Raw genomic sequence first — 11,667 nt, 5'->3', positions numbered from 1 at the left:
TGCGTCATGTTGAACTGTTTTCCCGTTTCGCTTCGTCTTTTCTTTAATTGAATCTCCATCTTGCTTCACGTAAAGGGTTGGTCGTGGGCTTAATACGCCCGATAATTAATCGGAACCATCGAGGCCGACGATAACACCGCTCGGTTATCCCGATAGTACGGAACGGGTCACCTTAAGTGGCCCGTGTCCGGAGTCGACCTGCGGCGAGGTGCGATCGCCCGGTCTACCATCCGCGTGGGTACTTAGGTAGGTCGAGTTTGGCGAACAACCCTATCCCACGCGGGGGGCCGATTGGCACGATCGTGGTGAGGCCGAAAGGCCCACCCGTGACTAGCTCCCGGCGTTAGTCCGAGAGGGTCACGACAGAATTGTCCGTCCGGTGGGCGACGTGCCGCGATTCGAGTTACGTGGCCGTTCGCACGCCGGCGGGTGCGAATTCGCAACAATATATATATATATATATATATATATATATATATATATATATATATATATATATATATATATATATATATATATATATATATATATATATATATATATATATATATATATATATACCACAAGGGGAAAACCAGAGATGTCAGGATAAGTTAATTTTGAAGAAACTGAAAAACAAAGTTTCAAGACTTTGGTGGACTGTTTAATAGCTGTCATATAGATTTATTTTCCAGTAAAAGGAAGAGTGATCATTGGCTGATCAAATTAAGCCTGTAGCATTTGCCAAGCTTCTGTGTTATTTAATTTAAGAGCAAAGAACGAATCAATGTTACAAACTGACATCACTGGTTATTCCCTTGTTTAATAATTGCCATGCAATTTAACCCAGGATGTGCAGCAAATTCATGCTTGTTGGTTATTAGCATACATTACATGACTTTGGTGATCACAGATTATTTTTTTCAACATTAAACGGTCATTGTTTTTTTTGTTTGATTGGTGTTCAACGCCATACTCAAGGGTATTTCGCTTATATGATGACGGATTCTCCATTTCTTACTCCGTACTACTTAATATGATGGAAAACCGGGAGGAAACCAAGGATAAACCACCCCCGTGATAGCCGAAGTCACCTCATGTGACTCCCTCATATACCTAAGCAGGTTGGTTGGGTGGTGGGTACATCGAATGAGGATGGGTACTCAGACGCGCTAACCATTAAGCCACGGCGTGGGTCCCATAAAAGTCACAATAAAGGTTTGACCATGCTTGAACCACGATATGCACCAACTACGGAGCCCATGATATTACCAAATAGGCTATTGTAGTGCTCAGTTTATGCTGTGAAAGTTTCACAACCTTTCATTTTTTAGTTTCTCAACTCTGAATATTATGGTGGAACAGTTAACATGAATGAAAGGGATATAACCAGGAGTAAAGTACTGACAACTCTGGGTTTCTACTTGTTCAGCTTTGACAACACTTGTTTTTGATTGCACGGCTAAACTTTATACCAAATAAATTATGTGACACCCCTGGTTATTTGTTGAAGTAATATTGTGAGAGGAAACCTTATGTTGCCAACAATTGGCAGGTGCAATAACCCTGAAATTTATAAAAGTGACATCTCTGGTTTTCCGCTTGTGGTCTTCATATATATATATATATAAACACATATATGTAACAAGCTGGTAGGCAACGAGGAATTCGCTAGGATCGAAGCGCTGGATACGATGCTTTTCATTCTGACCGATCCACCAACGAAGATTCATTGCCAAGGCCAAGACGTATTGGTTCACATACAATTGTTCCTCTGCCTAACAAGTTTTTCCTATTGCGTATTTTGCCAACTGGCACTCCTCATAAAAAATGACGGTAAATAGACACCCTATTTTTGAAGGACTACTATTTGAAAAATAATCGGTTTGCTGGTTTGTGCTGTGGAGCCTCACATTGCAGACACACACACACACACACACACACACACACACACACACACACACACACACACACACACACACACACACACACACACACACACACACACAGACGGAAAACCCGATAAACTTCTCTCAATGCTCTTGTTTGACCACACCTCCTGAGCCACACAATATTTTTCATAAGCCACGCCCACTTTCCTCCGCCACTCACACTTTTCATCAACCACGTCCACTTTCCCTAAGCTCTGCCCACTTTCCTCAGTCCCTCCTAAAAATTATGGTAAATAGACACCCGATTTTTGAAGGACTACCATTTGAAAAATAAAACCTCGATCAAAAATCGGCTCTAGTGAAATTTTCTAAATATCTCAAAGTGTTTAATTCCGAAGTCTCGTTTATCTATATTCAAAACTGAAGGAGAAGTATTGAAAATACTGTACACGGTTTTTTGGCCGCTGCACAGCAACGGGTTGTTGTTCGGCAACAAAATTCAAACGCGCACATTCCCAGCAGATATTGTACATGTTGGCAAAGTTTCATCGAAATCGGTTTGCTGGTTCGTGCTGTGGAGCCTCGCGTTGCAGACACACATACACACACACACACACACACACACACACACACACACACACACACACACACACAGACGGAAAACCCGACAATAAGGGTTATCTAGCATATATAGCGAATCCAATAAAGAAAGACCAACCCACATCTCTCACCTGTGAAAGGAGGGAATAGCTCATCAACTAAACCCAGGTAGCAAGGATTATATAAATAAACACCTCGCTTGCTCCTCCATCAGGAACTGCTGTGTAAAGCAACCAAGAAGGCCTATACAAGGTAAGCACAATGCTGTATCAAACCCTTCCTCGAGTTCCTCCACAGCTATAAAGACATTCACAAATAGTAATCAGTCAAAACGTCAAAAGCAGTCAACATGTAAATAAATACCACCCACGTCTCTAACCTGTGAATGGAGGGAATATGCAATTAGCTCTCACCTAATCAGCTAAACCCAGGTAGCTAGGATTATATAAATAATTGACACCTCCCACAGTCATTTTGCCAACGAAGCTGCATAAAGCTACCCAAGAAGACCGACACAAGGTAAACACTTTGCTGTTTCGAACCATTCCCACCGTTCCTCTCAAACTATGACGTTCATACATAGTACACACATGGGAATCCCAATGCTACACACCCCCTCAGCTGCCGGACCGTTTTCATCACTTATTGGTGAAACATCAGTGACAGCGCAGACAGAAATGCATACCAATAAGGATCCCAAGCATGCACCACTTGCAAATGGCAAAAGCAGTCAATATATAAATAATTAAAGAAAGACCCACCCACATATCTCACCTGTGAATGGAGGGAATAGCCAATTGGCTTTAACCTCATCAACTTAACCCCAGGTAGCAAGAATTATATAAAAAAATATTAACACCTCCTGTGTCCTCCAGCCGAAACTGCTGAGTAAAGCAGCCAAGAAGGCCGATGCAAGGTCAGTGTTATGCTGCGTCAAACCCTTCACAGAGTTCCTCCACAGCTATGAAGACATTTACAATATGTACACAAATGAGAATCCCAATGCTACACACACCCTCAGCTGCCAGTCCAGTTTCATTGCTTATTGGCAAATCATCAGCGACAGCGCAGACAGCAATGCATACCAATGAGACTCCCAAGCATGTACCACGTGCAAACGTCAAAAGAAGTCAACATATAAATAAAGACCAACCCACGTCTCAAACCTGTGAATGGAGGGAATAGCCAATCAGCTCTCACCGAATCAGCTAAACCCAGGTAGCTAGGATTATATAAATAATTGACACCTCCCACACTCCTCCAGCCAAAAAAGCTGCATAAAGATACCCAAGAAGACCGACACAAGGTAAGCGTTTTGCTGTTTTGAAACCCTTCCCAAAGTTCCTCGACAACTATAAAGATGTTCATACATAGTACACACATGAGAATCGCACTGCTACACACACCCTCAGCTTCCGGACCGGTTTCACTGCTTATTGGCAAATCATCAGTGATAGCGCAGACACCAATGCACACCAATGAGGCTCCAAAGCATGTACCACGTATAAATGTCAAATGCAGTTAACATATATATATATATATATATATATATATATATATATATATATATATATATATATATATATATATATATATATATAGAAAGACCCACCCACATCTCTCACCTGTGAATGGAGAGAAGAGTCAATCAGCTCTCACCAAATCAAGGAAACCAAGGTGCAGTCTGCGCTATCGCTGATGATTTGCCAACGCAAGGTATATAGAGACCTGGGCTGTATATACAGCCCACGATTTGGAGTTCACCACGAGGGGAAACTCCTCAAACTCATTCCATCTGTTCTGCAGGCCAATGTGCTGCGGTTAAATCCATGGCCTGGTCGGTTGTGAAGCAACCACGAACATCAATTAGAGAGCCAAATATCCCAGTGTTCCTCCATCTAACACCGTTTACCTGGAGAAGACATGGTCCAACTAACTGAGGCTTGTGCACTCAGCGTGCACTCGGATTACTGCTGAGAAACACAGAGAGTGTGGCTATTTAATGGAGCAAAACAGTTGGGGTAAAACTTACTAGCTATTGCCTGTGTGGTCTCTCTGACCCATAGGGAAAAGACAGGTTGTAAGAAAATGCGCATGAGTTTATTTATATTGGAGGGATATGGGGAAATTTGTGTGACACATGCAGTATATACAGCAAAGGTTTTATTCACAAAGAATGGCAAGCACATATTCAAGGTGTTTGTGAGAGTATGACATGTTTAGAATGGAGGAAATTCCTATGGCATGTATGTACACAAAATAGAATAGACACAGAGAAGAACTTGTTCCCTTGACATTTTTTCATGCCTTCAACAATCTTACTCAATAATACACACACGAGACTTGGTGCCAATCGGAATCACAACCGGAGATATGTAGAGAGAAAGAAAAGCAGATAAGATGGAGAGCAGAGAATGGGTACAGTTACATCCCACCTCAGTCAGATGCGTGCAAGCTCGTACCAAAAAGGCAAACATGAGTGCAGACTTGGCCAAAGGACTCGTGGTAAGGAAATCTTGATGAATCGAATGCCTGGTAGATCAAAACGCTTGGTATTTCAAAATGCTCGATTGGTCAAACACCTCGTAGATCAAGATGCTTGGTGGATTGAATGCTTGGTAGGTCAAATACTCGGTAGAGCTCAGATCTGTGGCATCATGATGAACTTCTCAAGGCTGGTGGAAATGCTGTACTCATGTCATCACATGCATTTCTGTGCTCTGTTTGAAACACGACCATCATCCCAACTGACTGGAAGAGGGGCCTTGGTGTCCCTCTCTGGAAAGGGAATGGTGATTACCAGAACTGCAATAGCTACCGAGGGGTGATGCTGCTCTCAATGTCAGGCAAGGTCTTTGCTCAGATAATTCTTGATTGGGTTCACCACCATCTGCTTGAGCACCAACACTCATAGCAGTCAGGCTTCACACCAAAACGGTCAATGATTAAAGGTATCCTTGCCCTTCGGGTCCTCATGTAATACAAACGAGAGTTTCAGTAGGGGCTACTCACAGCCTATATTGATATATGCAAAGCATTCGATTCAGTTAATTGGGATATCCTCGAGAGGATTCTCGGTCTTCGTGGGGTGCTACCAAAACTGTTCAATCTGATTTCTGAATGATACTCTGGTACTGAGAATGCTGTGAGGTGTGGTGGTTCAATCTTCAACTTATTTCCAGTTGTTACTGGAGTTTGTCAGGGGTGTGTAATGGCCCCGACACATTTCAGCATTTGTATAGACTGGATTCTGGGAAGGATGTCAGAGAAATCGACCTGCAGTGCATCCTTTGGGAATGTCACGATCTCTGCCCTTGATTTCTCAGATTATGTCATCATCTTTAAGGAGACGTTGGATATCCTTATGGGGGCCCTCGAGGTGTGTAATGAGGAGTCGGAGCCACTGGTATTATGAGTTTCCTTTGTCAAAACTAAGATCCAGGCTTTCAATGACATATTGGATGCTGCTATCTTGTCTGTACCTGTTTGTGGTGAGGATTTGTTCCCTGTATAGTCCGTGAGTGTCAGCTGTCCATATATGTCTGTTCAGCTGCAGCTGTATGGACATGGGGCTCATTTTCCTGACTCTGATCCTACTCACCAGATTCTATCAGCGAGGGAGCCTCCTGAGTGGAGGAGGCAAACGGGCTGACCACATGCCTTGATAGTGGAGCATATTGATGGGCATCTCAAGGAGATGGGGATGGGCCAGACATCTGCCTTGGGGATGGCCAGACAGAGGCTCCTGGAGTACTGGAAAGAGTGTATGCAGCAAGACGCTGCTCCGGCATATGCTCCCATACCTGACGACCTGGAGACAATATGGAATGGGCTTAATAACAAAATGGCTTCCTCCTTCATATCAGTTTCCATGTATAGTACATGACTTGGTGAAAACGTCTTGGGGTGTGCCATTTTCCTCATATATTGGCAAAATAACTACCATTAAAAACCCTCGAACAAAACAATAAGTTTCATTTCTAGGACAATATAATCTCAAGACTTTCGGCGGTTCTGCTACCACTGAAAATTATACTTGTTGACTTATTCAGTAGTGTCACACTGACCCAAAGGTGATGGGAGATGATGTGCAGGAGAATGGCAGGACAACCTTGATTAATGCAAACATGTCTTTTGCTCAGGCTTTATTACTGCCAGTGTTGCAAAATGTAGGAAGAATTTAACCAACAAACATGTTGGTGCTTTTATTGTTGATGCATTTTGATATTCATTACTTTCCCCTCAGATTTCAATCATTTAGAATACTATTTTTTGCTGTTTTCAATGAGCTCTTTTCCTCTTTATTCAGTGGATTCAAATATCCTAAAATCTTTACATAATGGTCATTTCTCAGGAAAAAAAATTTTTTGTAACAGTTAAAGTAAACTCCAGTTATAACCAAATTAATGACTTCAAATCTCAGTAAGAATCTCTCCGAAGATATAGTTCTACTTCATCAACCTGATAAGTATTGTCATCTCATCCATTTTGAGATGTTATCAATTTCACAGCTCCAATGGCATTTTAAAGCTTGAAGTGAAAAGCCAAACCATCTACATAAACTCAATCAAAGAATAAGGACCACACCTTGTTGTCAAATGAATTTTGGATTGTCGATATGCATATCCCAAGTGAAGAACTAAAATTAAAAAGTCAAGTAATGCAAAATGCACATCACCACTTTTTCATACCTTTTTCACGGTGTCCCATCCTATTAATTTTAGGACCCAGGAAGTGTTTGATTAAACTCGCTTTTCTATGCTAGCTCAAACAACACCATCACCAAATATATTGTTCTCAGGCAAAAAAAACAAAAGGGTAAAAATCTCAGGCAAAAGTGAATTCATAACTCCTTTATAGTCTGAATGCAAGATGACATCTTCCATGCCCCCTATTCCAGCAGTCTATTTGAGGTTATCTTTTAGCCGCATGCAATTATCCAGGGGTTGGGCATTTGTGCAAATACATGAACTAGAATGCACTCGAGCTAGTTGCTGAGTCACTCCATTGTGTCCCTTTGAAAAAGTCATGGTTGTTTGTGATTTTTTTACTCCAGCAAAATTGTTTAAAGGTGAACTAATTGTCTAAATGCACATTCCCAGTATGTAGAGAGAGCAACTTTCTTCAATTCTGTTCATTCTCTTTTTATAACTTACATTTTAAGTTTCTAATGCAGTTTTACAATTTGTTGTTTTGGGGATCAATGTTTGATTTAACTATGAATGGCCTCAGTCTTCAAGATCAAAAACTGCTTGGCCAATTCCCTCAAGTTTTGCCTTCTTGCTTGAAATACCCATGAGCAGGTCATGTGTGCAAAATATGTATGGTTCCCTACCTTCTCCCCACCCCTGTTTCTGCTATTTGGTTATGGCAGCTGCTGATCTGAATCGAGATTGCCTGACCTGTGAAAGTCGCCTCTCCCTCTCAACTGGAATATCTTAAGCTGTTTGTGCCTACTTATTCTTTCAATGTGCTTCCTGTCTCTGCTCGGCACATGAATGTTGTTAACAACGTCTACTGTGTTTGGCTCTTGTTTGCAGAATAACTCGACAATATAAGCCGCTATAATCACCAAGTTTTCAGAGTTGTTACCAAATCATTTTCTTAATTCACAAACAAGTTTCAGGTCGTCATGGTCGTTTCAAATAATTGTGGTCAAGTCTCAAATCACTTCATTTTTTTTTTTTACTGGACTACAAATGCACTATCGTGCTGTCCATTATTTTTGTTTATTTTGTTGAGTGGGTTGTAGAACTCTTAATATTCAAGATAACTCTTAATATCCAATGTGCACCAGGGAAAGTACAATTCAATCAGAGAATATTTATTTCAGGATATCACGGAGCAAAAGAGCATTGATGTGGTGCATGCAATGATCTCCGCTAAATTGGACAACAAAAATCGTCTAGATATAATGTTGAAGGGAAAGTGAGGGAAATTTAAGGGGCCGAAGGGAAGATCAGAGAACAAGGGGAGGAGGAAGAGGGGAGTTGGGTCATAACGACCTATATTTGACCTAGACTGAGCCAGGAACCAGTTTCACATGAGAAAAGCAAAGCAAGGGTACAACCATTCAACGGCCGGAAAAATAATTCTGGACAGTGCATTCTTTAGGAAGGCCTGTCTTATAGAGGAGGAGAGAAAGAGGGAAAGAGAGGGAGGGAGAAGTGGGTCCAAAGTGGCAGTCCGAGAGAACATTGGGTACATGGAATTAGCAAAGCAAGAGAAGATACAAGTTCCAATAAATACATTTGATTGCACTTGGTTAAATATGTTTGATTGCAGTTTCCAATAAATGAGTTACAGAGAAATTATTACATGTCAGAAATTGGAATAGTAATTCGCAGAGTAATTAACAGGTGCACTAATTAAGGGTATTGGCAATTAACTACAAGCCATATGTATTTAGCGAGCAAGTGAACCAACAAACTACTGTTTAAAAAGAAAGTCTGCCTCCACACTTGAAAAATGTGTTTTTTTATTGGACGATTTATTCAGAAGAATATGAGTCAGTGTGACTGTATCATTACAAAGTACTGTACTCATGCATTTTGTTTATCATACGTCATTTACTCTGTCCATAAGCCGTAAGCAATTAAAACATTTTCAGTGGTGAAGCTGGCAGGAGATGAGAGGAGTAAGTAGCGACAGATCGTGATATATCTATATGCAATATCTGTGCTTATGTGTTGCATGTAGTGTGCTGTGGTTCCATTACCGGATTTTTTAATTTGGCGGGATTTTTTTTTTTGGGGGGGGGAGGTTGGCAGGTTTGAAGATTGTAAACAAGTTATTTTAATCAAGTCAAAAGTCAAAACAACAATGTTAAGTCAATTTTCCCCAAGTCTAATTGAAGTCACAAGTCAAATAATAAGTGACTAGAATCACATTCAAGTCCAAGTCACAGACACGAGTGAACAACTCCATAAGCTTGGCAGAGAGATTAATATTGTGCACACCGAAATGTGTCCAATCATGGCTGCAGCATGAGTAAATATACTCCTGCACTAAGTTTAATTTTATATCTTTCCTTGTGAACTAAAAGTTGAACCCATCCAAGACCTTCACAATATGAACCTCTGTGCCAAATTTGGGGATTCTTGCTAAGCTCGTCCAGTTATTTTTCCGACAAAGAGACAAACATACAGAATGGTGAATCACAATACTCACACACTCAGTAGATGACCACGATGTGAGTAATGAAGGATATTCTGTGATATTCAATTATTGCAGAACAATCCAGTGCACCATTGCAGGTGCCATAGTCCACGAAAAGGCAGGAACAAAGAAGCAAGAAGACACAAACATTCCACCTTCAATGGACCCTTTTCTTTCTTCACAAAACCATCGAAGAAGTCGTATTTGAAGTTGCTTTTTTCTAAAATATGAAGCTGGATTTTCCATAAATTACTAATAAATTTCACAACATGGAATGGAAACAAAAGAAAATCATTTGAGCCAGAAAGTGACAACTGGATTCCCCATGAGGTGGAAACTACAAAATACGTATATAATGAAATGGACTTCTACTGCAAGACTTAGCACTGTAATTTCAATTGCTTTTGAAACAGAAATGATCACCTCTTCTCCAAAAGTGAGAAAAATCAATGGAAACGTTGTAGGATAATGGCAGGGAACCCTGATGAATACAAACTGCAGTAGAAGCAGATAGTGTGCAGCTATTTGAAAAAAAGAAGATTGGGCCGAACTTAACACAATGTGCAGTTAAGTTCCAGTAGTGCTTCTTGAGGATGCATACTTTGGCAAAAATGCATCTCTCCACCATGATCTGGAAGTAGAGGACTGAAGAGACCTGCATTCAGAGGGATACTAAAATAAATAAACATTGAAGTATGAATTGCCAATGTTGGATCATTTGGTGACATCTGACGATTCGTACATTTCAGGTTCAGAAAAAATACATATTTAACAGATATAGTTAAAAGCATAACTTCTGTTCAAATGAAATGAAAGCGATACTATGCACAAAATAAAAAGTTGATGCTGTTTATTTTGTTTGTCCTCACATGGTTATCCCTGCCATCAAAGGTTTATCAACAAACTCTGTAATTGGTTCATTTAAAAACCTCGTACCATTATTACAGCTGTAACTAGAAGGGCACTCGGGACAGCGCATACCTCCACCATGCAATGCCTGATCCAGTAGAACATATCTGGCCGAAAATATTTTTTTAATGTCGTGCAATTTAATCAATCAGTTTTAAGGCCCGGTCACACCTTGACGTTTTAGACAGCGATGGCAACGTATTAAAATGTATGTAAAACGCTGGCTTACGTTGAACTTTTGATGTTTTTTTTTAAAGATTCGGACGTATTCATAGCGACTTGGTCTTATGTATAACGCATTGGTAACGGACACAGAACGTTTCGTTGTGTTATAGATAACTTATACCAACGAATGCTGAACCTGTTGTCGGCCTACACAACCGATGCCCAACGATAGTCTAACTTAGGCATAGCGCGTTGCACGCATCGCCGACGATGTCATGACGTAGCCTATTAAAAGGCTGACGCACAACGATTCGAATCATAACTGCCGTAGAAATGGAAGTGTCAACATCGCGGTCACACCTTGGCGATCTTGCCAGCGTATGCCGACCTAAGAAAAATGTGTCTAAAACGTTGGGGCACGTCAAATACGGTATGAGTAAGTTTGGTATGCGTGAGTAGAACGCTAAAGTACGCTATCATACGTCGTAGTAAGTAGAGTACGTCAAGAAATTTTAAACATGTTCAAAATTTTACGACGTACTCGGCGTATGACACACGTTCCGCATGCGATGGGGATAAGTTTTACACACGATATGTGGACACTTACACACGTCCACAAAGGCTACTTATAAGCTACTCATAAGTCGAAACATGTCGTGGTAATGTCTTTTTTACGCGAAACTTATTTCTAACTTATGTTTGACGTGCTTTGAACCAATTCTTTACGTAGTCCCAACACACATCGACGTATGTAGACATATTCTAATGACGTCTTCCGGTCGACAAAAAAAAAAATTAACGTGTTTCTAGCTTACAACTGCCATATAAAGACGTGTTCCCAGCGGTTTTGGGAATTGGTATATAAAAATGCTGCTCATAAAAGGGGAACCCAACAGTGTTTTCGAGTCCTTTTTGAGTCGATGTCCATGTCAGCAGTATCAGTATCAGTCTTAGTATTAGTATT

The sequence above is a fragment of the Eptatretus burgeri genome, chromosome 18 (assembly GCF_056783735.1).
Source record: "Eptatretus burgeri isolate ZD-2024b chromosome 18, Ebu_testis_v1, whole genome shotgun sequence".
Lineage (NCBI taxonomy): Eukaryota > Metazoa > Chordata > Myxini > Myxiniformes > Myxinidae > Eptatretus > Eptatretus burgeri.
Note: the sequence above shows the minus strand (reverse complement) of the source record.